Consider the following 27,411-nt stretch of genomic DNA (forward strand, 5'->3'; position numbering starts at 1 on the left):
GGCAGAGGGATCCTCTTCTCACTGGTGAGTCCCCATGGTGCATGCTGGGTGACTGGGAGGGGGATCAAAGGCCAGGGGGCCTGGTGGCCCCCCGGTCAGGCAGGCTAGAGAGTTGCTGCTCACTCTGACATTGCCCACGGGTGCTGGTTGGGTGTCCTTGCTTAGGCTGAGCTCCTCTGTGTTTAGCTGCTTCTTTCTGCTCGCTCCTTGAATCAGTCAGGGTTGGAAGGGAGCACAAGGATCATCATGTGACAGGGTAAGATAGAACAGGGCAGGATAGGACAGGATAGAACCATAGAATCAACAGCTTGGAAGAGACCAACCCAGCCCTGGCCAAGCAACCAGACCATGGCACTAAGTGCCCCAGCCAGGCTTTGCTTCAACACCTCCAGGGATGGTGACTCCACCACCTCCCTGGGCAGCCTGTGCCAGTGCCTGACCACCTGCTCAGGAAGGAACTTCCTCCCAGCACCCAACCTAAACCTCCCCTGATGCAACTTGAGGCCATTTCCTCTTGTCCTATCATTAGTAACTGGGGAGAAGAGACCAGCTCCAGTCTCATCACAACCTCCTTTTAGGTAGTTGTAGAGGGCATTAAGTTCCCCTCTCAGCCTCCTCTTCTCCAGACCAAACACCCCCAGCTCCCTCTGCTGCTCCTCACAGGTGATGTTCTCCAGACCTCTCCCCAGCCTCGTTGTCCTTCTCTGCACCTGCTCCAGGTGTCCTGGCAGGGCAGAAATCCTCAGTTCCTATCTGAGGGCTGACAGGAGCTGAGGGGACAGGCTCTGCTCACTGCTCCCTGGGATAGGACAAGCAGCAATGGGTGTAAGCTGCAGCACAGGAGGTTCTGCCTCAACACAAGGGGGAACTTCTTTCCTGTAAGGGTCCCAGAGCACTGGCACAGGCTGCCCAGAGAGGTTGTGGAGTCTCCTTCTGTGGAGCCTTTCCAGGCCTGTCTGGATGTGTTCCTGTGTGACCTGTGTTAGATAGGATTGTCCTGCTCTGGCACGGGGATTGGACTGGATGATCTCCTTGGGTCCCTTCCAAGCCCTAACATCCTGTGAGCTGTGATCTTCTTCCAAAGCAGGCAATTCTCATGCAGCAACTACAAGAAATCATGCTACAAATAAAAATGTTGGGTGTCACTTAGTGTATTTGCATGCTTTTTTTTAATGTATGCTTAAAGATATTTCAAAATTCTGTTAACTCCACTTTGAAGTGCTACTGAAAGCAAACAGCTGGATGCTGAAAACTGGAGGAGTGTTCTTGGGAACTCAGTAAGCTACTGGAAAGATAATTCCCTATGAGATTACTTTAGCAGGCTTTCTATAGAGTACTGCTCATTATATAGAACCATTGACAGATTGGCTTAAATGAAGAAAAATTAGAGGAGTTTAAGGAAACTTTTGGAAGTTTAAGCATCACTTCAGTCTTGGAGCAGCAACTGAAACTTTTACTGTCTTAGTTGTACATGCTGAAAAAAGCAGAACACTACAATTAACTTCCCTTCTTTGAGTGCTAGTTCCAGCCTAGCTGGAGTGTTTGGTGAGAAGAATTAGATGCTAGGCTGTGAAAAGGAAACAGTGGTGATGGCTGCTGCATTCATAGGCTTGCTGAGATGGATAAGAACAAGAACATAGATAAGGGAGTTGTTTGCTCTCTGTCTTTGGGGCTGCACTTCTCTCTAACCTACCCTGCTGTCTGTGTGACTAATCCATCTGCTTCCCAACCCCCCTGGCTGATCCTCCAAACTCACCTTGAATGTAAAGCAAAGTCTGGGGTAAGGTAGAGGGGTGGGGAGAAGGTGGAAGGGTGGTTGGGAGCCCCTCCTGGGGACTCTGGTTTCTGGGAGGGCTGCTGTGTTTCTGTATTACTTTTTAACTTGTCTATTTCTGTCTATAGCTGTAGATATTGTAACTATCTGCTTGTATCTTGTGCTGAGCTGTGAATAGAAAGCTTCATGCAATTTCTAGAGCCTCTGAGTCTAGTCTGGGTGATTTTCTTAAGTGGGGGGGAGGGTGGGCTGGGAACACCCAAACTGCATCCACCACTCACTGCATCCAGTTCTGGAGCCCCTGGGACAAGAGGGATGTGGAGATGCTGGAGTGTGTCCAGAGAAGGGCCAGGAGGATGCTCAGAGGGCTGCAGCAGCTCTGCTGTGAGCACAGACTGAAAGAGTTGGGGCTGTGCAGGCTGGAGCAGAGGAGGCTCCCAGGTGGCCTTCCAGGATCTGAAGGGGGCTACAAAAAAGCTGGGGAGGGACTTTTTAGGCTGTCAGGGAGTGCCAGGACTGGGGGGAATGGAGCAAAGCTGGAGGTGGGGAGAGTCAGCCTGGAGGTGAGGAGGAAGTTGTTGAGCAGGAGAGTGGTGAGAGGCTGGAATGGGTTGCCCAGGGAGGTGGTTGAGGCCCCATGGCTGGAGGTGTTTGAGGCCAGGCTGGCTGAGGCTGTGTGCAGCCTGCTCTAGGGTAGGGTGTCCCTGGGCATGGCAGGGGGGTTGGAACTGGCTGATCTTGTGGTCCCTTCCAACCCTGCCTGAGTCTGTGGTTCAAGCCATCACAACACTTAAAATAAAATACATAAACTAGCCATCTGGCTATAAAAGCCACCTGTACTCTTACTAAGAGTAACCATAGGCTGCTCCTCTACACAGGCACATTAGTAATCACCAAACTCGTTCACTAAATACGTTTCCCACCTTTAAGTTATAAGCAATGTTAAGCAGACAACAACAAATTGTTTCTTTACTTAGTTTAAAAGAGAAGAGTTGATGAGTGACTCAATGGACTCTATCCTGCTACTGAAGCCTGCATTAACAGAAAAGTACAGTTTTCATCAATTCCATGACTGCCAAATCTGCCAGGAAGCGAGCAAGGCCTGGCAACGTTGTTAAACAGTCCCTGCATACCTCTCAGTCTGAGTGTGAAGCTGGCTAGAATGTTCTGGGGAGGACAATTAGACTTTAGGCTGTGAAAGGGAAACGATGGTGATGGCTGCTGCACTCATAGGCTTGCTGGGATGGATAAGAACAAGAACACAGACATAGACAACAGTGTTGCTGCCTGGGCTTTGGGCTGAACTTCTCTCTCTCTAACCTGTCTGTGTGACTGATGAGATGACCTTTAGAGGTCACTCCACCTCAAACCGTTCTATGCTGCTGTGCTTCTCTGATTCTGTGAAGGCAGACACTCTTAGACTGTAACACATACTCCAAAAGCAAAGGTACCTGAGAGTTTGACCCTGTCTGCATTACCAACACATCAAACTGACAGCACTTCCATTACTGCTAATGCCTTGCAGTGCCTTTTATCCTCAGCACCCCCTTATCTCCATGACACAATTTCATGTATCCCATGCACTTCCCATACTTGAAAAATAATAGCTACATATTCAATTTACAGGGATCAGAGGACAGTCAGCAAGCTCTGTCTAACCTATTGGCTCCTCTAGCCTGCACGAATCTATTGCTGACCCTAGATAACAGTGGCACTGCTGGATTGCCATTAGAAATGCAAGGTGAGGTTGACTGATTTGAATCTGTAACCCCACAGCAATGCACTAGACTGATATGCCTAATAAAACAGTTATATGGGGAAATGATGCTGATAGCCTTGACCTGAATCTGCAATAAAAGCAAATTAAGACTAGCTTTGCCTATACTTTGAATACAGAAAACAGATGTTCTTGATACTACAGAGACATAAAAAGATAAAGCTATGGGAAGCTGACAAGAGATGTGGGTGGTAATAGGAAACAGATAACAGAAATTTAATGCAACTTAACTCTTTGTCAAATGATGTTTTTTTCCCCAATGTCTTTTTGCCACTGCTGCAATAGGGATATTGAAGGATATTTTTTCTTGAGCATAGGCCTTGATGTACATAGATCTTGTGTATCATCACTCATTATATTCAACTACTCTGCTGCTGCAATTGCTGGAATAAAGGCAGGCAGAGCTTTACAATTGATTCCTGAATTCTTTATTAAGTCTTTTAAGTTGCTTTTTTTTGCATCTTCTATCCATCCTGTTTAGAAATGGGTGGTAGCCATCATTGAATTCTACACTTGCAGTAAGTGTAAAAAGGTTGTATGGAAAGGCAGAGGGAAATGAACCAGCAGGAAACTGCAAACACACACCATTTGTTCAAAACAGCAAAGCTACACCTAAGAATAGTATTAAATGAAGTTTAGACAGGGACTAAAACTTTGGGTAGTAAAAGTAAGCAAATAGGATAAGCTGTGACAGGATAAGATAGAACAGGATAGGATAGAATCAACTAGGTTGGAAGAGACCTCCAAGCTCATCCAGACCATGGCACTAACAGCCTCATCCAGGCTCTGCTTGAACTCCTGCAGGCACACAACTCCACCTCCCTGGGCAGCCCATTCCAGTGCCAATCACTCCTCTGGGAAGAACTTCCCCCATCACACATCTGAGATCTGACTCTTCATTGTCAATAAGGAAAACATACTTCCCAACCCAGCTTTCACCATCTGAAGTTGGATGAAACTACCACCACAAAGCAACTACTAACACTTAGCTGAGTCAAATTCTGGTCGTTATGTGGCAACTTTTCCACGCAAAATAACAGCTTCATTTTTTTAACACCTATGCCACCTACAGAATGTACTCAAACTTGTCATCTTATTTCTATCAAGATATTTTAGTAGACATTAGCACTAATAGCTCCACAGAGAACATTCCTCAGAAGAGCTGACACAAATGTAGTGTACTGACAGAAAATTTTGGAGAATTGCTGTGTGTTGAACAACCTCTGCCAGTTCTAATACTAAAATATGAAGAGTGAAGTACAGTGATGTTGCTAAAAACTCCTGGGATCATGCAGTCATGGAATGGTAGGGGTTGGAAGTGATCTCTGGGGGGATCCAGCCCCCCTGCCAGAGCAGGATCATCTAGGGCAGGTTACACTGGAATGAGCCCAGGTGGATCCCACAAGTGTCTGGAGAAGAAGACTCCACATCCTTCCTGTCAGCCTGTTCCAGTGCTCTATCACCCCTACAGAAAAGTTTGTTCTTGTGCTGAGATGGAGCTTCCTGTGCCCCTTTTCTCTCTGCTGCCCCTTGTCCTCTCACAGGGCAACACTGAAAAGAGGCTGGTCCCTTCCTGACACCACCTTTCACAAATGTGCAAATAGTATTAAGTCCATTCCTCTCTGGGCTGAACAGTTCCAAGTCTCTCAGCCTTTTCTCACGATCATAGAATCAAGCAGGTTGGAAGAGACCTCCAAGCTCAGCCAGTCCAACCTAGCACCCAGCCCTGGCCAGTCAACCAGACCATGGCACTAAGTGCCCCAGCCAGGCTTGGCTTCAACACCTCCAGGGACAGCAACTCCACCACCTCCCTGGGCAGCCCATTCCAATGCCAGTCACTCTCTCTCCTCCTAATATCAAGCCTATACCTCTCCTTAACACAACTTGAGAGTTCTGTGGCTGGTTGCTTGGCAGAAGAGACCAAACCCTACCTATTTTGCTATATGTAAACTTCATCATATTATAAGGTTTCTAGTGCATTTTGTTGGTTTGTTTGGGGTTTTTTTTCATTTCAAAGATGACATCTCTGAAATTCAATCTGAAGCTCCTATTTTGCTTTAGCACACATCTTAGAGTTCACAGCTGCCTTGTTTTCCTTTCTCCTTCATGTGTTTTCCCTGCTATTGCTTTAGGCTTTCTTTCTTCTCCTACTTTATTTGGTGTTTAGTGGCAGATAGTGCTGACATTATTACTGAATGAAAGGCAATAGAAAATAATAGCAGTAATAGAGCCCTGCAGATAAGGTCTAATTTACTCAAAGGTCTCCAGAACAAAAGTGTGCAAATAACATTCAAGTTATTAGTGCACTTTGGACAATTATACTACAACGATAATCTGGCTTCTGTAATGATAACTGCAGCTTTGCCATCAATAATCTGTCCTTTGAGCCATCAGTAAACAGGAAAACTACTGTGTTTCACAGATTTGTTATTAGAGCTTCCAGTTAGTCAAGACTAACTTGCAGTTTCCTTCAGACAAATGCTGACAGCCAATTTACCTTAGATACAGATTCATCTTTCTGTTCACTAGTTAAATGTGAATATGAAGTTGATGGTAACACTGGTCAACAAAAACACTCTTGCTGTAATCACTAAATAGTCTTGCCTACTCCTCAGCTGTGGCAGGGATGAATGTCCTCAGCTTCTTCCCCATTCCAAGTTAAATGACATACCTCAGAACTACAAATCCAGCTCTTCTGCAACTGCTTTGACTCTTTACATGTTCATCTTTTGCTTTTGTAGCTATAGTGGTACTTCAGAGAATCACAGAATCAGTCAGGGTTGGAAGGCACCACAAGGAGCAGCCAGTTCCAACCCCCCTGCCATGCCCAGGGACACCCTACCCTAGAGCAGGCTGCACACAGCCTCAGCCAGCCTGGCCTCAAACACCTCCAGCCATGGGGCCTCAACCACCTCCCTGGGCAACCCATTCCAGCCTCTCACCACTCTCATGCTCAACAACCTCCTCCTCACCTCCAGCCTCACTCTCCCCACCTCCAGCTTTGCTCCATTCCCCCCAGTCCTGGCACTCCCTGACAGCCTAAAAAGTCCCTCCCCAGCTTTTTTGTAGCCCTCTTCAGATCCTGGAAGGCCACAAGAAGGTCACCTGGGAGCCTCCTCTGCTCCAGCCTGCACAGCCCCAACTCTTTCAGTCTGTGCTCACAGCAGAGCTGCTGCAGCCTCTGAGCATCCTCCTGGCCCTGCTCTGGCTACACTCCAGCATCTCCACAGCCCTCTTGTCCCAGGGGCTCCAGAACTGGATGCAGTACTCCAGGTAGGGTCTCAGCAGAGAAGAGTAGAGGGGGAGTAGAGCAGAGTAGAGGGAGATGTTGCTAAGTTCCTGACTCTTTTCCCACATCTACTCTAGATCCCGTTCCCACCTTCTGTCTTCTGACTTGGGGAATTACGTGGGATTTATTGAGGAGTAGAGCTTTGACACCTCCTATGAGGTAACTCAGAACATTCAGCAACTTGATTTTATACTATGACATTGTGCAGGGCTAACCTTCCTGGGGGAGTGGCCTTGACCCCTCCTCGGGGGTGGATTTGAACACTACCAGGTGATGCTTAGCCCACTCCCCCTTCCTGCCTAAGATCCATAAAAGCAGGGGGACTTCCCGGTTGCTCTCTCTCCCTGCTTACCAGCAACCTCCATCCTATTTCCAGCTGCTCTTTGTTTCACCACGTGGCCATCACCCACAAGGCAGACAGAACCACTGCCATCAAACCTGGTTGTATATTTACATATTGTGTACCTTGTTTTCCCTTCCCTATGCCTTTGTAACTTCCCTACCTCAGATACCTTTTATTTACTGTTAAACTTTTCTTCTTTTAACTGCCAAAGTGCAGTGAGATGATTTATTTGGGTCTGCTTTACCTTTCCTCTCTCTCCATCTAATTCCTTTTCTTTGGGAAAGAAGAGGGAGGAGGGAAGAACAAGCTATAAATTGTTATTGGTTCTATCAACTCTATTGGAGTCCATAGGACACTTACATTAGAAGCAAGACAGACATGATGGAAGATAGGTTGGCTGCAGCATGTATCTACCCAGGTATGTTCATCTCAGCTGCACTAACAACAGGAAACGTGTTCCTTCTCAGCACTGGAGGATGCTAACCTCTGTGCATCCCCCTCACCAGCAGTGCTCAATCAGGGCAAGCAGGGTATTAGCAGGGGCGCTCTAGCAGTGAGAGGGAGAGTCTCTAGAGAGAGAGTTGATGAAACCTGGGTCAGTTTGCCTATCTGAGAACACACTCAGATGTGTGCAGGAGAACATGTCTCAGGAATCAGAAGCTACCATAAATATTAATCAGGGCTGGGAGCACAGGCAAGTCATCAAGTCCTTAGTCTGAGAAAATGTTGAGCTTCAGTGGGAATTTCCATGAGTTAGAACAGGTGGGCTCCACAGAGCCAAGCACTCAGGAAGCTATTTTGGGGCTGACTATATTATGTTAAATTTATTGTTTTCATTAGAATTAACTCCTGCTGAGAGTGCTGTTTTCATAGGCCACTGTGCTACTATAGATCAGAAAAATTAAACCACTATGCTCAATTAGGCTTCATAATTACATTCAAAGCTTGCAGCTGAAGGGAACAAGGAAAGAAAATGCAGTGGTTCTTGAAGGAGACTTTGGGGCAGCTTAGTATATTCTTAGCAATTATCTCGACACACAGGGGTTTGTACTGTTGCATTTGAGGAGGGAAGAGAAAAAGGAAGGACGGAGGAGAAAAAGGAAGGGAAGGAGAAAGGGAGAGAGGAAAGAGGGAGGAAGGATAGGAGGAAGGGTGGAAGGGAGGGAAGAAGGATGGGAGGGAGGAAGAAGGAAAGCAGAGAGGAAGGAAGATGGAAGGGAGGGAGGGGGAGGGAGGGAGGAAGGGGGGGAAGGAGGAAGAGGGGAAAGGGAGGGAGGAAGGAGGCAGGGGAGGAAAGAAGGAAGCAAAGGAAGGAGGAAGGAGGGAAAGGAGGGAGGGAAGTGAGGGAGGGAGAGAAGGAAGAGAGGAAGTCAAAACAGAAAGGGAAGAAGGAAAGGTAATTGTTTTTCCCAAAGGATCACTAAAGCACTAAGTGGACTCATCCCGGTGAAAAGAAGGTTGCCATCCAGGTCTTAGCAAACCACCTGATGCAGTACTGCCACCTGACGAGGGCTTCTTTAGTTAGTGCTTATAGGCATTAACCGAAGATGGGTTAGCAGAATGGGTCAACAGAAAGCAAACTTTGCAGACTCTTGGAATAAGTCCTTGGGCACCCTGAGACAGACAGGGGGTGTCCTTTGCTTCTGCCTTCTATTGACGTGGCTGGATGCAAGCAGGCCTGAGAAAATACCGTGTGAGAGATGGTTCCTGGCTGCCAGCCGCAGGAGCCGACCTCTCGATTCTGCCGCAGCAGGAGGCTGACAGAAGCAAACACTGCTGCACTAAATGCTAACACCAGAAAGGCACTGCGGGCAGCCCCTTTTGTCTGCGGGCACTGTTACCGAAATGTTACATCTGCATTTCAAATGAGTCCTTTGTCCATTGCGTAGCTCACACAGGGCTGGAGAGGCTCCGGATGATTAGAGCCAGCATTGTTCCATTTACCAGGCTGCTGTGGGTAAGTCCTGATTTACAGCCTTTCTGGCTGTCAGCAGATAATAACGAGGGGGTGGCTTAGCTTGTACTGGTGGACATTAAACAAAGAGGGGGAAATAACTGAAAAGGGATTCCCCAAGCTGAGAAAATGCCTGCAAGCACAACAACCTATACCAGAGGCACAAAACCTCTTCCTTAGTATCCTTACCTTTCCTTTTGTAAGCTGAGTTTTATTGTGTTACCCAAAAAAATCAATCAACCACCATTTTGCTTTGACAAAGTGTGGCACTCATTACAGGGTGTAGTTAAAAGTACTAACATTAAGCTGCCTTGGGGGCAGAAATTGTATTTCATTGAAGTGCTCAGAGCCTATGAATTCAGGGACAACTCTAGATGAAGAGAAAGGTTTGGAAAAAAATATCCTCTAAGTTAAACCCAAGCCAAAATAATTTTGTTGCAAAAGCAATTTAGAATTCATAGAATCAACCAGGCTGGAAGAGACCTCCAAGCTCATCCAGTCCAACCTAGCACCCAGCCCTGGCCAGTCAACCAGACCATGGCACTAAGTGCCCCAGCCAGGCTTTGCTTGAACACTTCCAGGCACGGTGACTCCACCACCTCCCTGGGCAGCCCATTCCAATGCCAATCACTCTCTCTGCCAACAACTTCCTCCTAACATCCAGCCTAGACCTGCCCTGGCACAACCCGAGACTGTGTCCCCTTCTTCTGTGACTGGCAGAAGGGAACAACCCCACCTGGCTACAGCCTCACATGAATACAGTACAATCCTGAGAAGTACTTAAACTTCTGGGGCCTCTATTGTGGCTAAATTGACTGAGGTGAATGATTTCAAATGCATTATAAAATAAAGTAAAAGAAGAAGAAAAGGAAAAAATTCAGGGGAAAGGAAAATGTTCCAAACATATGAAATCTTAATTTATCTCAGTGTAAAATAACAAAATGTATGGCAAGAAACTTCCATCTATAAAGACTTTGTTTTTTAGTTTTAGGTCTCCACTATGATCTGCTGGAGAGCAGCCCTGTGGAGAGGGCCCTGGGGTCCTGGTGGCTAACAAGTTACCCATGGCTCAGCAATATGCCCTTGTGGCCAAGAAGGCCAATGGGATCCTGAGGTGTATTAGGAGGAGTGTGTCCAGCAGATCAAGGGAGGTTCTCCTGCCCCTCTGTTCTGCCCTGCTGAGACCTCATCTTGAATACTGCCTTCAGTTTTGGGCTCCCCAGTTGCAGAGGGACAGGGATCTGCTGGAGAGGGTCCAGCAGAGGGCTACCAGGATGATGAGGGGACAGGAGGGCATGGCTGATGAGGAGAAGCTGAGGGACCTGGGGCTGTTCAGTCTGGAGAAGACTGAGAGGGGATTTGATAAATGTTTATAAGTATCTGAGGGCTGCCAGGAGTGGGGGACAGGCTCTGCTCACTACTCCCTGGGATAGGACAAGCAGCAATGGGTGTAAGTTGCAGCACAGGAGGTTCTGCCTCCACACAAGGGGGAACTTCTTCCCTGTAAGGGTCCCAGAGCACTGGCACAGGCTGCCCAGAGAGACTGTGGAGTCTCCTTCTGTGGAGCCTTTCAAGGCCTGTCTGGATGTGTTCCTCTGTGATCTGTGTTAGATAGGATTGTCCTGCTCTGGCAGGGGGGTTGGACTGGATGATCTCCTTGGGCCCCTTCCAGCCCCTGACATCCTGTGAGCTGTGATGTTGTGAACAGATGGTGGCACAGCACAGCTATTCCTTTAACTATTCCCTTTTGTACTTGTAAGTCTTTTTGCTATGAATTTAGAAATGCCATGGAAATTTATGTGTGCCTCAAGTGGCAGTTCACACAGTTAAAGGAGACACTCAGCAGTGCAGCAGTATTTCAGGTTAAGATATGGAGGACATGGTGTTAATTTTGCTCAGCAACAGTATTATGTCTTTTAAAGTAATTAATAACTAGAAAACTGGGGAACACTGCTTTTGTTGTACAAACTATGTAAGGTAATTAGAAAAGCCTGGATGAGGCACTTAGTGCCATGGTCTAGTTGAGTGGATAGGGCTGGGTGCTAGGTTGGACTGGATGAGCTTGGAGGTCTCTTCCAACCTGGCTGATTCTATGATTCCTAAATTCAATTTAATTCCAGAGCATGGAGGTGAACTGATGTTTCTGGACTTGTCTCGCTGTTGAGTTAGCCAAAACTGACCTGAGAAAACTGAAAATCACTTACTGCTGCATGTCTCTAGCAGCAAGGTTTTCTCATCAAGCAAGAACTTGAAAGCCACTTAAACTTAGAAGGCTGAGGGCCTGATTTACACAGAATTTTAATCCTGTGATCCGTGATCCTGCGATGAGTTATCAGGGAGATAAAAGTCTGCAATGGGTTTTGCTGGGGTGGAAAAAGCACAGCTTGCACTATAACTCTGACAAAGGAGAGCTGTGCCATTTGAACGACTGCATGGTGATGGCAGCCTATCTTAGGACAAAAAGAAACACTGATTATTTGACTATCTGAAGTTTGAAATGCCACCTCTTCGGTTTTTAATGCCTCTCAAGGTATGCGTGAGGAGATGAAATGTCTGCTGAACTCACTGGCCTTAAAGGGCATATTGTGAAGGCCATGGAGGAGTGACATTTCAAAAGAAGGGCTGATCTTGCTTCTCTTCTGTCCTAAAGCAATTCTGTATGTAAGAAGATGCAGGAAGCCTGCAGGGTTATTTTGTTGTACTGCAACTGTGTTGGCATTTCTGCCTTCGCAGCTGGTCTTTGGGTTTGTGGGCTTATTTGGTACGTTGCTTTTATTTCCTTGTGTTGGTTTCTTTCCTATCTTAATTAATTATATTCAGAGATCTACAACAGAGACTGCACAGCAGAATGTTGGTCAATACTAAAGAATACTCTGCCTAAACAAGGTGAAGTCCTTTGGCAGGCTGCCACTCCCAAATCCCAGTACTACAATTCTCCCCCCCCATATTTTCCCTGTTATTTATTCAATCACCGTAGCTACATGCATTAAACATCTGACACATGGAGCAGGCAACAAGCCAACTTCCTAATTTTTCTGGCATCTACACCTTGAGGAAAAGCCTAGGCCAAAGTCTCCTACTGAGCCCAACATCTACATTGTTTAAGTCAAGAGAACAGATGTTCATGACACAAGTTCAATTCTCCTTTAAGACCTTTGAAGTGTCCTGATCCAGCAAACTATAAGTAAAAGAAATTACCTCTTTGAGTATAGGCTTTTATATATACAAAGAATCGTAGAATCTTAGAACCAAGCAGGTTGGAAGAGACATTGGAGTTTGAATGCCACATGGTCTCTAAGGTGCCTTATAATTTATTGTCAGAATTACACTAAAAATTCAGGGATCAGTTTCTATGGACAGTTTAAGTTCAAATGTAAGAGTGCAGGGCATAGAATCAACCAGATTGGAAGAGACCTCCAAGCTCAGCCAGTCCAACCTAGCACCCAGCCCTGGCCAATCAACCAGACCATGGCACTAAGTGCCTCAGCCAGGCTTGGCTTCAACACCTGGTTTAACATATGAAGATGAGCTTGGAGGTGTCTTCCAACCTGGTTGATTCTATGATTCTACGAATAGAGAAATGCAACACACAAAGTTTACAAAGAAAATGTGTTGAAAAATCTCTTGAATAATCTCTGGTTTTCCCAAAGCTTGAAAAGTCTGGAAGTTGCATTTGCTTCTTGTTGATTTTCAACATTCCTTTGGTTTTGGTCTCTATTTTTTTTGGGCATGTTTTGTTGAATTTTTTCAAAGGACTTTACCAAACATGCCACTGCACAAAACCCTCCTAGGCCAAGATTTCAGGTTAGAGTACTCCAGAGAATAAGGAACATTGAAAAAGAGGTTGCTAGAAATGCTGCTTGGTTTTCAGGCATCTGCTTTCCTAACTGTATAACAGAATGAGGTAAAAATGGACAAAAATATTTGATCCCCATCAGAGTAGAGTTCCCAAAGCCAGGTCTGGTATATTTACTATGTCTGACCGCTTGGATGACCTTCTGCAAGCTGCCTAGAGAGTGTTTTTGAGCTGTCTGTAAAATACATAGCATACGGAAAGACAAAAAAGGAGAACCTCCTGGGCCTCAATCAGGCCTGCTAACTGTAACTAATATTTTTCCTGAAGTGAAAAGGTTCTCTTGCTGCAAATAACAGAAGTTCTCTTGTTAGTTAAGAGACCTGTAAACTCTGAGTAGAGGAACGCACTAGCAATCAAGAGAGCTGCTCTTTGTGAGGGTGAAGTTCCAGGTAATACTTCCAAGTCTTAGATTATTCTAGAGAGTAGCTCAGAGCAACTCACTGGAATGGCTCTGGAAAAGTCTGAAAGGTGTGGAAAAGTATGCAGCACATTGGTTTATGTGCACAACCCAACCCCCACTCAGTGCTATTAAAATGGAACTTACCAGAGACTGGGGGTGTCTAGAAAATGTGTCTAGTGCCGCGGCTTCGCCGGTCATCAAAACCAGCCTGTGGCACCAAGTCATCTACCTCCTGCTGTGGAGTCATTCTTGCTGTGGATCACATTCCAGAAGGGAGCAATTAGAATCATGGAATCAACCAGGCTGGAAGAGACCTCCAAGCTCATCCAGTCCAACCTAGCACCCAGCCCTGGCCAATCAACCAGACCATGGCACTAAGTGCCCCAGCCAGGCTTGGCTTCAACACCTCCAGGGACAGCCACTCCACCACCTCCCTGGGCAGCCCATTCCAATGCCAATCACTCTCTCTGCCAACAACTTCCTCCTAACATCCAGCCTAGACCTGCCCTGGCACAGCTTGAGACTGTGTCCCCTTGTTCTGTTGCTGCTTGCCTGGCAGCAGAGCCCAACCCCACTTGGCTACAGCCTCCCTTCAGGGAGCTGCAGACAGCAATGAGCTCTGCCCTGAGCCTCCTCTGCTGCAGGCTGCACACCCCCAGCTCCCTCAGCCTCTCTTCACAGGGCTGTGCTCCAGGCCCCTCACCAGCTTTGTTGCCCTTCTCTGGACATGTTCCAGTACCTCAACATCTCTCCTGAATTGAGTGGCCCAGAACTGGTCACAGGACTGAGATTCTTAGGTGTTAGTTTGTGTTGCCTGGGGCAAGTCCTATTGCAATTTACCTTAGAAGAAACTTAGGAAAAACTCCTGCTTAAGACCCAGTAGAAGATCCAGTGCAGAGCTGCAAAGATGATTAAGGGAGTGGAATATCTTTCTTATGAGGAGAGCCTGAGGGAGCTGGAGCTCTTTAGCTTGGAGAGGAGGAGACTGAGGTGACCTCATACATGTTTCCAAAGATATAAAGGGTGAGTGCCAGGAGGTTGGAGCGAGGCTCTGCTGGGTGATGCCTGATAACAGGACAAGGGGCAAGGGGTGCAAGCTGAGGCATATAGGAAGTTCCATGTGAACATGAAGAGGATTTTTTTTCACTGTGAGGGTGACAGAACACTGGAACAGGCTGCACAGGGGGGTTGTGGAGTCTCTCTCTCTGGATATATTGCAAACCTGCCTGTGTGTGTTTCCACATGATCTGGTGTAGCTGATCCTGCTCTTCAGGGAAGCTGCACTGGATGAGCTTTCGAGGTCCCTTCCAGCCCCTAGCATTCTGTGATCCATGTCCTTATTCAGTAGCCAGTTGCTACTGCCACAGGATGATAATAAGATACCCTTTCTGGCAAGAAAAAGGACTCCAGCTGCTCCCTGGGGGATCAGAGTATACATCCCAACAGAGCATAGTTTTTTTTTGTTTTATTATATCTTCATCTACTTTTCTCTTCGTGGTAGCTGCTTTTTTGTGGGTTTGGGGTTTTTTGGTTGTTTCAGGGTTGTTTTTTTCACATCAGTGTTCCTTTGCAAAATAAATCTTATCAGAGAAAGCTTCTTCCTGCCCAAGAGAATAAACACACTCACAATAGCTGCAGGAACTATGCCTTCCAAATGTTATCTGCTTTTTTTGCCATTGTCTTGGGAGACAATATATAATGTATGGAAATAAATTTCCTAGCCTTTTACTGTGCTGTAGTCTACGAGTCAAAAACCCCAAGAAACGAAAATAATGCAAATAGGATGGAATTTTCTAATCTCTTTTTTGTTTTTTTTTCCCCTTCCCCCTCCTTCCCTTGAAAACAGTCTGTTGATTGCTTTTCCTTTCTCAATCTCTTACGGTTTCTGTTAAGAAAAGTCAGCTGGACTATCTTGGCAAAATTCCCAGGAAGAAAAAGATTACTTGCTTCACTTGCTGATGGATACACAGCTGAAGAGATTTAGATCAGTGGCTTTACAGAAGAGGACTGGTTAAAAAACAGCTTTAGGAGAGTTTAAAAGAGCACCCTGGAAGAAATAAGGAGGATTCTTTGCTTTTGATGGTGTGTGTTTGAAAGGAAGAACACTGATCTGAAGAGTGAGAGCCAACGCTTGGCATTTTGAGATAATCAATATACTTGCCCTTTATTTTGCACTGTATGCATGGAAACATTTCAGCTTCTCATATATTGTCTTGGGCTTGTTCCACTTCCTATCAGGTCATGTCGATTGCAGCAAGTAATTAACACTCTATTTGTCTTTGCAGAACTTAACACATGCCAGAACTTTGGGTGAGTGTTCACATGTCTGGGGGCCAGTCAGGCCAGGTGGCAAGCCTATTCACAGGCTCACAGGATGTTAGGGGTTGGAAGGGACCCAAAGAGATCATCCAGTCCAACTCTCCTGCCAGAGCAGGACAATCCTATCTAACACAGGTCACACAGCAACACATCCAGACAGGCCCTGACAGTCTCCACAGAAGGAGACCCTACAGCCTCTCTGGGCAGCCTGTGCCAGTGCTCTGGGACCCTTACAGGAAAGAAGTTCCCCCTTGTGTTGAGCTGGAACCTCCTGTGCTGCAATTTACACCCACTGCTCCTTGTCCTATCCCAGGGAGCAGTGAGCAGAGCCTGTCCCACCCACTCCTGGCAGCCCTCAGATACTTAAAAACGTTTATCAAATCTCCTCTTAAGTCTCCTCTTTCCCAGACTAGAAGTCCCAAGTCTCTCAGCCTCTCCTCATCAGCCATGCCCTCCTGTCCCCTCATCATCCTCGTAGCCCTCTGCTGGACCCTCTCCAGCAGATCCCTGTCCCTCTTCAACAGGGGAGCCCAAAACTGAACACAGTGTTCAAGATGTTCAGTGTTCCCTGCTCCTTGCAGAAAGCAATGTTATAAATGCTGTGAGTGAATGCAATATCTCATTGTTTCAGCAAATAGATGGAGTCTTTGCACGGTTTGTATCTTTTAACATGTTTTTAAAAGTGGTTGCCTCCTTCCTCACGCCCTCCACCCTCTTTTCTTTCTGTATTCCCTACTCAACACGGTGGGGAAGAGGATCCAGAAATCTTAGTTTTGTTCTTATCTTTCTTTTGTTTGGTTTGCAAGATGATCTGTTAGGATGACAATAAAATCCCCCTTGCACTTGGAAGAATTCAGATTCTATAAGCTAGTGTGTTTTATGTGTATTTAAAAAGCCTCCTTCCTCGGCATTTAAAGATACACCCCAGCAGAAGTGCCTCCTATGGAATTAGCTTCCCTGACTGCACTAATGCACTTTATTATCTGTTGATTTTACATCAGTTTGCTAAGGAACAAACTTTGCCCTTGGATGCACGAATGTGGCTTCCATTAGTATAATGAAAGTTGCATGTGTGCATCCAAGGGTCAAATCTTCCCTTAAAAGTGAGATTTATCTTCAAATTAGCTACTCTCACAGCCCTAACTGGAGCTTCAGCTACATAAATCAATTTTATTAAGAAAAGATGAGCTGTACTGGAATTTTTTTTTCAGTCCTACTTGTGCAGAGATGAGATTTAGATAGCTGCAAAAGTCTAACTCTCTACACATTTTCTCTGGTGTAAACCTGGCTAATTTCCAGTGATTCTTCCCGACACTCTGGCTCCAATGACATGTAGGTGACAGTTCAGGACAGCAACTCTGCCTTCATGTGATTCTGCAACATTCCTCTAAAGTTAATAGGAATCTATGGCCAAAAACTTCCATTTGCAAGCTTAGAGCCTAAATAACCAGGAATTTGGCTGGTTGTCATGGAGAATGTGAGAAAATGAGATTTTAACTTCTCCTCTAGACTCCTGAGTTTTCTTTGTATTTCTTGGAGAAGACCTAGATTTCTTAAATTGGGGATATGAAGCATAACTACCTGGAGACATGAATACGTGGATGAGAAGCATAACATGAGCCAGCAGTGAGCACTTGCACCCGGAGGGCCAACGAAATCCTGGGCTGCAGCAGGAGAAGCGTGGCCAGCAGGGTCAGGTAGGGGATTCTGCCCCTTTGCTGTGCTTTGCTGAGACCCCACCTGGAGTTCTGGAGCCCCCATGACAAGAGGGCTATGGAGATGCTGGAGTGTGTCCAGAGAAGGGCCAGGAGGATGCTCAGAGGCTGCAGCAGCTCTGCTGTGAGCACAGACTGAAAGAGTTGGGGCTGTGCAGGCTGGAGCAGAGGAGGCTCCCAGGGGACCTTCTTGTGGCCTTCCAGGATCTGAAGGGGGCTACAAAAAAGCTGGGGAGGGACTTTTTAGGCTGTCAGGGAGTGCCAGGACTGGGGGGAATGGAGCAAAGCTGGAGGTGGGGAGAGTCAGGCTGGAGGTGAGGAGGAGGTTGTTGAGCATGAGAGTGGTGAGAGGCTGGAATGGGTTGCCCAGGGAGGTGGTTGAGGCCCCATGGCTGGAGGTGTTTCAGGCCAGGCTGGCTGAGGCTGTGTGCAGCCTGCTCTAGGGTAGGGTGTCCCTGGGCATGGCAGGGGGTTGGAACTGGCTGCTCCTTGTGGTCCCTTCCAACCCTGCCTGATTCTATGATTTTATGATTCTGTATATTGAAATAAAAGTCATATCTATTTACAACAGTCAGGCCTGCCCATCACACTAGCAAACACCACTGAATTCTGTTCTTTTCAAGTTACAAGCATAACAACACTTCTAGGAACAGAGCATGTTTTCAAAACGATGTGCAGGCTCTGCTAGTGTCAGTAACTGCCAGAACAGTTAATTCTGGGCTTACTGTGCTAAAATGAAAATGACCTCAAACTGTCACAGCTCCCAGATGGCTCACATTTAGGAAATCCTCTCCTAAGCACCAGCCTGTCCTTTAAATGAAGCTCTTTCTTAAAGCCTTTCCCTCTTATGCAGATAACTTAAGCTTCCTGTTAAAAACTCTTTTCCTCAATAGTATTTCACTATTAGGTCCAAGCAGACACAAATTGTAAGTGACTCAGGAGCCATCTTACTCAGAAAGTTCCATAGTTGTCATCTCTTTCTGTCCTTCAAAGCTAATTTACTTCTAGTAATTGTTCAAAACAATTTTTACCATCACATGACTGTTGCCCAGGGAGGTTGTGGAGGGGAAAGAATGTATTTCATTGTTACGTGGGGCTGCAGCAGCTCTGCTATGAGGACAGGCTATGAGAGTCGAGGCTCTTCAGCCTGCAGAAGAAAAGGCTTCAAGGACACCTTGTAGTAGCCTTCCAGTATCCCCAAGAAGGCTGGGGAGGGACTGCTGACAAGGTCTGGTAATGACAGGGCAAGGGGTAATGGGTTTGAACTGGCAGAGGGGAGATTTAGACTGGAGGTTAGGAGGAAGTTGTTTGCAGTGAGGGTGGTGAGACACTGGCACAGGTTGCCCAGGGAGGCTGTGGCTGCTCCCTGCCTGGAGGTGTCCAAGGCCAGGTTGGATGAGGCCTTGAGCGACCTGTCCCAGTGGGCCTCTGCAGGACTCTCCTACCCTCCAACAGATCAACACCTGCTCCTAGATTGGTGTTCTTTCCAACCTACTGCTGATGGACTCAATCTCCTCAGCATGATTAGCTTTATTCCAGATGTACTGCTCCTGCCTCCTGCCTCTACTTCACAGATTGGAATCCTGCTCTTCTATTGTCTCTTCATGGTCTGTGCCATCCCTGTTCCTCAGCTGTTTTCCAAACCACATTTCTCACCTGCTTTCTCTCTGTTCCATTTAGCAGATTTTGAGAACTGAAGTGTGTTCTGTTTTGGGTCCCAGCCGGGGGCCACTCTGTCACTCTCCTTCTTAGCTGGACAGGGGAGAGGGAGAAAGAGAGAAAAAAGCTGGTAAGAAGATAGCAGCAATTTAACAACGCAAGGCACAAGCAATGGCAAACAGAGACCTTATTCTCTGCTTCCCATCAGCAGATGGTAGCTGGTCACTCCTGGGAAGCAGGGTTCTAACACGTGTGGTGGCTGCTCTGGAGGACAAACATCCCCACACTTCCTTCTTTCACTTAGTGCATACATCTGAGCTGACATCATACGGCCTGGAGCACTCCTTTGGGCAGTTTGGGTCAGCTGAGCCAGCTGTGTCCACTCCCAAGATACTCTCCACCCCTCGGGGCAATCCTGGGGAGTAGCACAGCCTGGGTGCTCTGCTCAGCAGGAGCCAGAACACTTCTGTGTTAGCAACACCCAGCTACAGCACTGCAAAGCAGCACTAGGAAGATGCTCTGAAGAGAATTAACTCCAGCTCAGCCCAACCCAATACAAGGAGGCTGAGAGGAGACTTCATTTCTCTCTACAGCTCCCTGAGAGGAGGTTGCAGAGAGATGGGGGCCAGTCTCTTCTCTCTACAGCCAGTGACAGGACAAACAAAAGTGTCCTGAAATTGCACCAGGGAAGATTCAGGTGGAATGTGAGGAAAAATGTCTTTATGGAAAGAGTGGTCAGGCTTCTAACTTCAGTTCTAAACTGGCTGGACCTGAAATCCTACAGCCTTAGAAACATGACTTCAGAAATGAATCTCATTTCCTCCTTAGCACTCCACAGTGCAAGGGGGAGCTGAGCAAAGCCAGAAGTGGGGAGATTCAGACTGGACGTTAGGAGGAAGTTCTTCACCATGAGGTTGATGAGGTACTGGAGGTATCCGTGGAAGAAGCCTCATCCCTGGAAGTTTCTAGGGCCAGGCTGGATGTGTCTCTGAGCAACCTGATCTAGTGTGAGGTGTCCCTGTCCGTGGCAGGGGGCAGTGGAGCTGGATGATGTTTGAGGTCCCTTCCCGCCCTGACAGCGCCATGATTCCAGTGTAACCTGATGAACTATGCAGCTGGCCAGTCAGTGGATACACAGCTGAGGATACACTCAGTTGCTTTGTGCACTCTGCTGGCTGCATGTACTGGGGCCTTGAATTAGTTACAGAAAGGCCCTGTGGTGTGAGGCACCCCAAGGTATGTGGTAAACCTGCAAAGCATGGCAGGTACAGCACAGAGTCCCTGGAAGACTCTCCAAGTGGCTTTCGGAAGCCAAGCACATTACCCTGGGGCACTTGAGAGCACGCAGAGCACCTGCACAGTGCTGTGCAGGCAGGAGCTGCCGTGGCCGAGGCAGGGGTCGGTAGGAAAGCAGAGTTATTTAACGTCCCTGAACCCTGCCCCAGGCCTACAGGCACTGACCTGGCTCAGTCAGCAGGCTCCGGCTGAGAAGCTCTGGCAGGGACACTGCCCATAAATCGGCTCACTCAGAGTCAGGCAGGGGACAGGCTCGGCCAGGCACGCAGCTTTGGCAGCGCCGGGCAGGCCGGGCAGGAGGTCACTGCTCACAGTGAGCCAGGCTGGCTCAGGGCGGTGCCGGCGCCCGCAGCTCTGCCGCGCAGCACTCCCGAGGCTGCCCAGGCCTGTGGAGCTCGCACAAACGGCGCTCACGGCGGGAGCCGTCCCGGGCCGGGCCCTCGGGAGCTTGTCCTGCGCAGCGCCAGGGGACTCCTTCTGCAGGCACTGCCCAGGCGGGCAGCGCTCTGAGGCGGGCAGCGCTCTGAGGCGGGCAGCGCTCTGAGGCGGGCAGCGCTCTGAGGCGGGCAGCGGCGCAGCACCGGTACCTGCCCGGGCACAGGGCCGAGCCACACTGCCTGGGCGCGGAGCGCACAGCCAAGCACCAGCGCGGGCACTGCGCGGGCACCGCTCGTGCCTAAGGGCCCTTTGCTGCCCGCCGCAGGCATCTGTGCGGGCAGCCTTGTGGCGGCAGAGCCCCTTGCTGCCCCCCGCGGGCACTGCAGGGCACTCTTGTGGCGGCAGAGCCCCTTGCTGCCCCCCGCGGGCACTGCAGGGCACTCTTGTGGCGGCAGAGCCCCTTGCTGCCCCCCGCGGGCACTGCAGGGCACTCTTGTGGCGGCAGAGCCCCTTGCTGCCCCCCGCGGGCACTGCAGGGCACTCTTGTGGCGGCAGAGCCCCTTGCTGCCCCCCGCGGGCACTGTGTCTCTGGCTCCAGGCTTTTCCCAGTTAAGATTTCTCCATTTGCAGAACCTGTGAAAAATTCCTCCTCACGTCTCCATGGCACTTCCTCTGCCTCAGCTCCCACCCAGTGCCCCCTGTGCTGTCTCTGGCATCACCCAGCAGAGCCTGGCTGCTGCCCCCTGGCACTCACCCTGCACACATTTATGGACACTGCTGAGGTCCCCTCTCAGTCTCCTCCTCTCCCAGCAGCACAGCCCCAGCTGCCTCAGGCTCTCCTTGTAACAGAGATGTTCCATTCCCTTCAGCAGCTTTGTGGCTCTGTGCTGCACTCTCTCGAGCAGTTCTGTGTCTCTCTTGAACTGCAGGGCCCAGAACTGGACACAGCACCCCAGATGTGGCCTCACCAGGGCAGAGTAGAGGGGCAGGAGAACCTCTCTGGACCTAGTGACCACAGCCCAGAATGGCATTGTCTCTCCTGGCCACAAGTGCACGTTGCTGGCTCATGCTCAGCCTGCCATCCTCCAGACCCCCGGATACTTTTCCTCTTCGCTGCTTTCCGACAGATCAGTCCCCAGCCTGTACTGCTCCTTGGGGTTCTTCTTTCTCAGGTGCAAGACTCTACACTTGCCCTGGTTGAATTTCATTTGGTTTCTTCCTGCCCAGCCCTGCAGCCTGTCCAAGTGTAGGTGAATGTAGCACAGCCTTCTGCTGTGGTAGCCACTCCATCCAGTTTGGTATCATCCTTCCTACAGGACAAATTCTAGCTGGTAAGTTGTAAGTGAGGTGTTTCAGATGAGGCAGACGACGCTCTCCCTTCCCCCTCCTTCCCCTCCCTCCTCTCTCCTTGTAATAACTGGATAATCACATGCTGTTCTCTATTATTCATGCAAGTTATTGCTTAAGCATGTCAGGTTTCCTTAATGCTACCATAACAATACAAACAGAAATTGCTTCTGCCCTTGTGGAGACCCATTCTAGGAAATGAAGCCTCAGGTATCTCTCTCCCGCAGCTATACAGTCCTAAGCCTGAATTCCCAGAGCTGATGTTCATGACAAATTTCCTGGCACATCTGTAAGTCATTTGTCTCAAGACTCATTTTCATTTAACTGTGACCTGTAGCTTTCATTCCATAAAGTCCTGTAGTCAAAGATACTCATTCTGCTCTCTCCTTTGAATTATCTTGCTGGTATTTAAAGACTATTTTTTTAAGCCTTATTATGATGTAATTCACCTAGATATGTTTTGTTGGGTAGGGACTTGAAATTTAGGTTTCTACATGAATTCATTTTTTTTGGGGGGGAGAAAGAAGATGTTGCTAATTGCTGACCCAAAGGAGAACATATTTTATATAAGAACAGCTATTATACAACTAAGATAAATAAGCAAATGATGAAATAAATAACTCAATAAACAAACAAAGCAGAGAATGTATTAAAAAATGCTCCAGAAAAGTTCAACTCTAGGTCTTAAGTGTCAGTGGGGATAAATGGCTGCTCAGGAGCTTGAGTACTTGTGTGAAACAAGAAACTGCAACAAAATTAGGCTTCCCTTGTCAGCTGCAGGATTTATGAAATGATAGCAGCATGATTGCAGCAAAGCTAATAAAGACTCTATCCCTGCGCCAGTTCCAGCGACAGCTCCACCTGCTTTCTGCATTGAGGGAGCTCACGCTAAGTCCAAAGCGCTGATGGGACTTGGAAGGTGGATTGAGCTTGTTGGACCTTGTGCCAGGTTCAACAGTGTGAGAGCCAGAGCTTTGTTTAAGCTGGCTGGTAGCTATTAGAAAGCAAGATAAACTGATTGACAGGCACAGAATCCATCCATCCATCTGTCAAGTTTTACTCCAGGCTTTAAAGTGTGATTATAGTTCAAACAAGAAAATAGAAGTCCTTGCTCTATAAATATGTTGGAAACCATTGAATTAATCACACACAATTTTGTTAATGGGGGGGGGGGGGGTTTGGTCCATATTAAATATTTTTTCTTTTCTAGATACTTTCTGTAATTCCTTGAGTAGTGTGTTAGTTTGAGCCTAGCTAGAATGTTCTAGCAAGAAGAATTAGATGCTAGGCTGTGAAAAGGAAACAGTGGTGATGGTTGCTGCACTCATAGGCTTGCTGAGATGGATAAGAACAAGAACACAAAGACAACAGAGTCACTCTCTGCCTGGACTTTGGGCTGAACTTCTCTTTCTACCCTAACCTGCAGTCTGTGTAACTAATCCATCTGCTTCCTAACTCCCCCAGCCAATCCTCCAAGCTAGCCTGAGCATAAGGCAAAGTCTGGGGTAAGTTAGAGGGGTGGGAGAAGGTGGAAGGGTGGTTGGGAGCCCCTCCTGGTGACTCTGGTTTCTGGGAGGGCTGTTGTGTTTTTGTGCCACCTTTTTAACTTGTATATTTCTGTATCTAGAGTAACTGTCTGCTTGTATACAAGACAAAAAACTACAGCAGCAGTGGCCCAGCTCCTGCATTGCAAAGTCAGTGAGGCCATTCTTTGAAAACATATCCAGAATCCAGGACCAGCAGGACTCTGCACAATGGAAGTTGAGGCATGTGCCTTGCAAAACAAAGACAAGTAAGTGTCAAGTACAAAAATATTTCTCCATCTATGCCGGATTTCAGATTTCACAGCATCACAGAACTTCCTAGATTGGAAAAGCCTTTCAAGCTCACTGAGTCCAATCATTAGTTTCACACTGACAAGTCCTTGACCAAACCAAACCCCTCAGCACAACATTTAATCACTGTAAATTGCTAGGGTTGGAAAGGAGCACCAGCATCAGCCAGTCCAACCTTCATCCCAGCAGCCTTCATCACCAGACCACAGCCTCAAGCACCACATCCACTCTCCTTTTAAACCCCTCCAGGGGTGGTGACTCCACCACCTCCCTGGGCAGCCTGTGCCAGTGCCTGACCACCTGCTCAGGAAAGAACTTCCTCCTAACAGTCAACCTAAACCTCCCCTGATGCAGCTTGAGGCCATTTCCTCTTGTCCTGTCATTAATAACTGGGGAAAAGAGACCAGCTCCAGCCTCACCACAACCTCCTTTTAGGTATTTTGTTCATGATAATCTTATCTCTTTTCACATGTACATCAAATCTCAGAATTTGAAATATTAAAGAGAAAAAAAAACCCTAAAAACCCTTCAAAGCCCCACTCTATTTATTGTTCAGTGAGAGTTCTACATTACAGCCCAGCCAAGCTTTTTTCTTCCACTGGAATCACATCATTTGTGAGAAAACCCTCTCCTACAGTCTGCTTCTTAAGGCTCCTGTTCAACCACATTTTCTGGTAGAGCCTTGCTGAGAAAATCAAGACACACTACTGTGAAATGAGTTTCTGTATAGCTTCTTTTCCTTTTGTTTTTTTCTGATCTTAAAGTGTAAGTCTGAAAGAAGCTGAATGGAAGCAGGGACACAATTATTCAGGCTGCCCAAAATTCTCCCCAACCTTTCCTTGTCTGTGTAAAAATGAAATTGTATTTCTGAGCTCCGCTGCACTGCTGTTGATTAAATATCCATTCCAGTGCTAAAACTCATTCTGGAATTAAAGAGCTATTGAACAAAACACAGCAGAATAAACCAAACAGGCAAACAAAAGTGCAGTCTGATTTTCCTCCATTATCTTCTCTAAACAGAACTGTTGGAACCAGTCCAGAGGAGGCCACCAAGATGCTCAGAGGGCTGCAGCAGCTCTGCTCTGAGGACAGGCTGAAAGAGTTGGGGCTCTGCAGCCTGGAGAAGGTTTTGAGGAGACCTTATAGTGGCCTTCCAGTATCTGAAGGGGGCTACAGCAAGGCTGGGGAGGGACTATTGACAAGGTCTTGTAATGGCAGGGTGAGGGGTAATGGGATTGAACTGGAACCTCCAGTTCCAACCCGCATCATAGGCAGGGACACCTCCCACACTAGAACAGGTTGCTCAAGGCCTCATCCCACCTGGCCTTGGACACCTCCAGGGAGGGAGCAGCCACAGCCTCCCTGGGCAACCTGTGCCAATGTCTCACCACCCTCACTGCAAACAACTTCCTAACATCAAGTTTGAGTCTCCCCTCTGCCAGTTTAAACCCATTACTGCTGGTCCTGTCACTACAACTGCTACTATGTTCTAATTACTGTTGTAATTTCCTTTTGTTGTTAGGTATTGCTTTAATCAGATCTGGTGCTCCACTGACTCCTCTGACCAAGTTTGCACCTGAAACATGCAGTGCTGCATCCAATATCCATGAATGCAGTGATGGCCTTGCCACACTTGGAGAATTTTCTCTTTACTTCCAGGAATGATCCTGATTTTCCTCTGTGAAATCCTGATTTTTGCTCCAGCTCTGTTCCACTACCCATCCTTGCCTAGTATAGAGCTCCACAGAGAGAATAAATCATCCAAGGGTTATGAGAACAGAATTCTCATGCCTGGCAGAACTCTCAGGCATTAGTAAAGCTGCAGTAATAAATCTGTGGTGTGTTGTTTACCACTTGCTCCTGGTGTGGGCACAGCAGTGCTCTGGGCTGGCACACAGCTTGCAAACTGCGGCTGCAGATTTCAGTGTCTCTTTCTCCATTGAACTGCTTGCTGCTCAACAGAGAGGAGCGTTAGGTAGCTCAGGAAAGGCTGTAGCCAGGTGGGGTTGGGCTCTGCTGCCAGGCAAGCAGCAACAGAACAAGGGGACACAGTCTCAAGCTGTGCCAGGGGAGGTCTAGGGTGGATGTTAGGAGGAAGTTGTTGGCAGAGAGAGTGATTGGCATTGGAATGGGCTGCCCAGGGAGGTGGTGGAGTCACCATGCCTGGAGGTGCTCAAGCAAAGCTTGGATGAGGCACTTAGTGCCATGGTCTGGTTGATTGGCCAGGGCTGGGTGCTAGGTTGGACTGGATGAGCTTGGAGGTCTTTTCCAACCTGGTTGATTCTATTCCATTCAATTCCAATCTATGCTATACCATTCCATTCTAATCTATTCCATTCCATTCTTTTCCACTCTATTCTAATCTATTCCATTCCATTCTTTTCCACTCTATTCTAATCTATTCCATTCCATTCTCTGTCCTCAGGCTCATGTGTGCAAAAGCAGACAGCCAGGAAGCAGCTGGAGGAAGGAGGCAGTATGGATGATGCTCACACTGTGTTCCAGCACTTGCCACCCAGTTTCATTAGCCTCTGCAGCCTTTACACAGGTCTATCAGTCTTTCTGTGGGGATTCATAAGTAGGTAGCAGAGTTTTCCTTCCAACTGCTTTTGGCTTTTAATGAGAGATGCTAACTAGGCTTTAAGTGTCTCTGAATGCTTCTCTTCACGATTCCTTAAACAGAAGGTCATTTTCCAGAATGCTCTGGATTCAGAGATATCCTCATGGGAAAAGTGATGCTGATCCCAGCTGCTGAGCACTGCAAGTCCCTCAAAATCTATTGAGATTTTCAGTCGGTGTTGTCGCTTCTGGTGCACAGAAACATACAATGATGAGGGAAATAGACAAGATGTAGTTTCTCCTGTGAATAAACATGGTTTCTTTTTAGTCCTGAGCTTATTTGTGTGTATTCCAGGTCTCAAATACATCCAAAGTGGTCGTTTTATCAGGAGAAAATGTGCACAAAGGATTCCAATTTATGTGTCACCAGGGAACTGATTCCACAGAAACAGGGGAGAGAGACTCTTTTTTTCTGGTTCAGTCTGTCAGATCACAAACCTGTGGGCCTCAAGAGGAGAGGATATAAGCTCCAACTGTGCAAGTCCTATTGCTCTGACACACGTTTACGAGTTGAATTAATCCCTTCATGAAGGGATGTTGGAAGACAAAGCAAAACTGCTTTGTTGGAAACCAAAGTCTGGAGAAGCCATCAGGGTAGCCCCTCAGCAAAGAAAAAAGGAATTGTTCAGACATCTTTGTTTCAACTTGTAGTAGCTGCATTGTCAGTTTTGATTTGCAGGCCAGCTTGCATTTCCCCAGAAGAGCAGTGCACTTTCTTTAAAGTAAGGAAAACTCTTCCCAAAGCTAAATATTTTTCACTTGTACAATTAGGTTGGGAGGTTCGTGGGACATTTCCCCAAACTTTTCATGGAATCATAGAATCAGGCAGGGTTGGAAGGCACCACAAGGA

At 47.4% G+C, this 27,411-nt stretch overlaps 1 long non-coding RNA gene across 3 annotated transcripts; it reads left to right on the plus strand.

Annotated features, from left to right (window-relative positions):
* On the plus strand, positions 1 to 26,830 carry LOC135175051 (uncharacterized). Of its 3 annotated transcripts, XR_010302190.1 has the most exons (5): positions 21,996 to 22,091; positions 22,335 to 22,396; positions 23,572 to 23,612; positions 23,735 to 23,873; positions 26,368 to 26,830. It is a non-coding gene; the product is annotated as an uncharacterized LOC135175051 (long non-coding RNA). The 3 variants fall into 3 exon arrangements; XR_010302192.1 differs by lacking the exons at positions 21,996 to 22,091; positions 22,335 to 22,396 and adding an exon at positions 1 to 24; XR_010302191.1 differs by lacking the exon at positions 22,335 to 22,396.
* The last annotated feature ends 581 nt before the right edge of the window (positions 26,831 to 27,411 follow it).

This window comes from Pogoniulus pusillus, chromosome 4 (genome assembly GCF_015220805.1).
Source record: "Pogoniulus pusillus isolate bPogPus1 chromosome 4, bPogPus1.pri, whole genome shotgun sequence".
NCBI lineage: Eukaryota > Metazoa > Chordata > Aves > Piciformes > Lybiidae > Pogoniulus > Pogoniulus pusillus.